Genomic DNA, 4,686 nt, shown 5'->3' with positions numbered 1-4,686 from the left:
CCCACCACAACGCCCGGTTATATTTTTGTTGCAGTTTGGCTGGGGCCGGGTTTGAACCCACCACCCTTGGTATATGGGGCCGGCACCCTACCCACTGAGCCACAGGCGCCACCCCATGACTTCATTTTCATTGAGTAGATATACTTAGTAGTGGGACTGCTGGATTAAACGGTAGGTCTAGTTCTTTGAGAAATCTCCTTATGCCTTCCATAGAGGTTGTACTAATTTGAGGTCTTGCCAACAGAGTATAAGTGTTCCTTTCTCTCTGCATCCATGCCAGCATCTATTGTTTTTGGACTTTTTAATAAGATCCATTCTGATAGGGGTAAGGAAATATTTCATCATGATTTTAATTTTCTTTTCCCTGATGATTAGTGACACTGAGCAATTTTTTCATATGTTTGTTGGCCATTTGTCTATTGTCTTTTGAAAAGCTTCTGTTTGTATCTTTTGCCTATTTTTAAATCGGATTATTTGTTTTTTGCTTGTTGATTTGTTTGAGTTAGTTGTAGATTCTGAATATTAGCTCTTTATCAAATATACACTTTATGAATATTTTCTACCAGTCTGTAGGTCATGTATTTGCTTTGTTGATTATTTCCTTTTCTGTGAAGAAGCTTTTTAATTTAATCTATCCCATTTGTTTATTTTTGTTGTTGCTGTGATTGCCTTTGGGGTCTTAGTCATAAACCCTCTGCCAGCTCCAATAGCTGGAATAGTTTTTCCTGCATTTTCTTCTAGAATTTTTATAATTTCGTGATTTACCTTTAAGTTTTTTATCCATCTTGAACTAATTTTTATAAGTGGTGAGAGAATAGGGGTCCTGTTTCATTCATCTGCATGTGGCTACCAACTTTCCCAGCACTTTCTCCAACATACATTGTTGTCTGCTTTGTTGAGGGTCATTTGGTTGTAGATAGATGGTTTTATACCCCACAGAGGTGACAGTGGCAACATGGTGAGACTATCTAGGCAATAGTTGCGGGTGTTTGGTTGAAGCACTCCAGGTGCTTGAGGCAGAGTTTTGTTGTCCCAGAAGCAGTGGTGGAGACTCAGGGCTGGGGTCTTGGGATCCAGTATTGTTATGATTTCTATAGCTTTGTAATATATTTTGAAATCAGGAAATACTTTGCTTCTAACTTTGTTCCCCTTTCTTAAGATTGCTTTTGAATACTTAAGGTCTTTTGTGACCATGTAAATTTTAGGATTTTTTCCCCCTATCACTGTAAAAAATGTCAATTGGATTTTGATATGAATCATATTGAATTTGTAGATTGCTTTGGGCAATGTAAACGTTTAAACATATTAATTTGTCTAATACATAATCTGGCAGTTTTATTTGTGTGGAACCCTTGCTTCCTCTTCCCTCTGATTCTCCCAGGGAGCTCTCACTGCTGGGCTGTCCCATTTCGCAAACTCCTAAAGAAGCCTGGCTCTTCCAAGGCCCCTGTAAGACACAGAAAGAGGAGAATTATTAATCTGAAAGCTCTTACCCCATTCCATTAGGAATAATGAGGATGTGCAGGTAGGTAACCAAATGGAGAAAATGCCAAAAGTCTTGTCTCCACTTTCCTTCCCTTTCCTTTGAAAGTAGTATGCCCAGATAAGTTAAAGATTGCAACTGGGAACTGACTCCCCTTTCTGGTAGCCTCTCAGTCAAACAGCTTCTGTTATATATCAGTCCCTCTGATAGAAGACAGAAGAATGAAAGAAACTACTTTTGCTGGGAGACAAAACAGGGACACGATATCAAAATTCCAACAAAGAGATTATATGAAACTGGAACAAAATCAAGGGAAAAAAGTCTAAAGAAATCTAAATTTACACCAAAACAGAAAAGAAGGAAAGAAAGAAAAAAACAAAAAGAAAAAATAAAATGAGGAGTTCTGATCTCAGAACAAAGCTACCTTGTCTGGTGTGTGACATGTGCCCATCTGGAATCAATCATTGATAGATACAACCTAGAGTGGAATGGGATGTCTCTGCAAGGAAAATTATTATTAGAAATAAATTAAAAAAAACTTATAAACCTTTAGAAAATGGTCGTTCTTATGAGTTTATCCACAAGCTTCCTGTGTAGTCACCTTTCTTGGAACTATTCATCTGAATAAAGCTCCAGAGAACACTGTATGCAGCAATATCGCAGGAATCATTACCAGGTCCATTTTACCAGGATCCAGCCAAGGCTTTTTATTAGTCACCTTTTCTCTTATTTCTATAGCAACTATGGGAATGGGAGGCTTGTTTCTATGTGGGCAGTGCTGTTTTTATCTGGCACTACTTTACAGCCATTTAGCTCAGGCTGAATTTGGGTAGCAACTAAATTCAGGCTGAGGAGGAAATTCGGGAACAGCAAAATCACAGCAAGGGAAAAAATTCCCAATTCAGTTCCAGTCTCTTGGTGCCTCTCAAACTAAAGGGAAAAAGAGCCTTTCTCCAGCCTCTGCTTTTAAATTTTCTGAGACTCAGCAACTTCTGAGGACCACAGGAAGTAAGATATTTGGAAAACATCTCAAACCTCAGAAGTAAAGCAGCCACCCTTGGGAGACAGCTGAGAAAATGGTCTCGAAGTCAGATATAACCAAAAATAGCATCCACTTTTTGAGAATTGATGTGCCAAAGCACTGTGCTAAGGCATTATGTTTAGCCAGTTCTATGTAACGAATTACTCCAACACATAACTATCTGAAATGACACAAATTAACATCTTAGTCTCTGTGGTTCAGGAATCTGGGCATGGCTTAGCTGGTCCTTTGTTTCAGGGTCTCTCACTGGCTGCACCCAAAGTGTCATAGGGCTATAGATATCTGGATTAACTGAAGATGGATCTGCTTCCAGGCCTACTCACATGATTGTTGATAGGATTTACTCCCTCTCTGTTGGACTGAGAGCCTCGGCTTCTCACTGGCTGTGAACTGGAGGAAACCTTCAGTCTCTTGACATGTAGGCCTTCTACATGACACCTGCTTCGTCAGAGTAAGCATGAGGGAGGAGAGAGATGAGAGGTCAATCTAAAACCTTATCTTGGAAATGATAGTACATCACTTCTGGTATGTCCTATTCATTAGAAGCAAGTCATTGGGTCCAGCCTGCTCTCCAGGAGAGAAAATTAGGGCATAAGTCCAAGGAGGTGAGGATCATGGGAGCCATGTTGGAAAAATACATCTTGGTGTATATTAGAAAGTGTCTACTCTCCACAGCACCCCCTAATACTCATGCCCCACCGACTATGTCCATGCCCCCTCTCCAGACAAATCTAGATGCAGAAATGTGCCTCCCTCTGGGCAGTGAAAACTATCGCCTCATACTAAACTAAAGCATCCATAAGAATGACAAAGGAACATTTATTCCCCACTACTATGGTTTTCCTGTGGAGGGACTTCCCCAGAGCACTCATAGCTCCTTCCACACCCTTTACTTCCTCTTCCAGGTTGGAAGTTGGGGAGATGAAACTGGATCAAGCCAATTCCCTTTCTCCTCTTCACTTCTGCCTGACTATAGGCAGAGAGTATTTTGGTCTGCTTGCTTGCCATAGTAGCAGAGCTCTTAAGAGGGGCCACCTTAGCTTGGGATGGTAAATTCAGGTCAGGGGAGTTTTTACACCTCCTTTGTCACACCAAAGCCAAGTCCTCTAAGCACAGCTTTTATCAGTAATAAAGTGGCATTTCAATCCCTCTCTCTCTGATTCCTTTTTCTGTTCTGAAGTATGGTATATTAGCAAAATATTTAAGGTATGGAAATTCAGAAGATCAGGAAATGAATACTATTGAAAGAATATTTTATTATTCACAGTTCCCAAAAGGAGAGGGCACGTGATGTCATAAGGGATCACTTGGGGAGGCATCAGCATCCCCTGGTCTGTAGGCAAGGGGAGGGGAACTTGGGCAGGAGCCTTTCTTGTGGGGTCCTATTGGGGAGGCAGGGAAGACAGGTGTAGGATTGGCCAATCTGAATAATTTCAGCAGGCCCTGGTGGCAGTGGAGCCATCCCAACAGCCTGGATAATAAGGGAAGATGCATAATAGCCCAGAATGGAAGTGCCTGATGGAGAAGGTGGCTGAGCGTGTGAGCTCTAAATTGGTTGGTTTGGATTTGAAAACTGGTTCTCATAGGAGGACTCTTCCTCAGGGCAGGGATGACAGTGGGGACAAGAATGGCAGGAGGCTGTGGTGAGATGACCCAGGCATTTTACTGGGTTACCCAGAACAAGGTGTGCCTGTCATCAGCATGTCTGGCAAATGTTAAAGCATCAAGTTTCCAGAAGTGTGGTTAATACAGTTTCCCTCTCAGTGAGGGCAAGGATCAGACAGGGCTTCCTATCAAGATGGACCGGACTTGACTTAGGTTTTAGAAGGGCTCCTTTACCTGCTTTGTTGGGAATGGGCTGTAGGCGGCAAGGGTAGAGTCAAGGAGACCGGAGGAGAGGCTCTGTGGTCATTCAGGCAAGAAGATAGTGGCTAGTCCAGACTGGTGAGAAGTGAGAAGATTCTGGGTGGTTGCTGAGGGCAGAGCCAGCAGGATTGGCTGACCGATTGGAGGCAGGATGTGAGAAGGGGGATCTAGGTCTGTGACTGGCACAGTTGGAAGGCCGAACCTCCCATCAGCTCAGACTGAGGAGGTTGCAGGTGGAGCAGGTTATAGGGGAAAGAGCAGGAGTTCAGGTACAGACTTGACAAGTTGGAGGGAC

This window comes from Otolemur garnettii, unplaced genomic scaffold, assembly GCF_000181295.1.
Source record: "Otolemur garnettii isolate 467f Iridium unplaced genomic scaffold, OtoGar3 scaffold00003, whole genome shotgun sequence".
In the NCBI taxonomy this organism is placed as follows: domain Eukaryota; kingdom Metazoa; phylum Chordata; class Mammalia; order Primates; family Galagidae; genus Otolemur; species Otolemur garnettii.
This window is presented reverse-complemented; position numbering follows the sequence as displayed.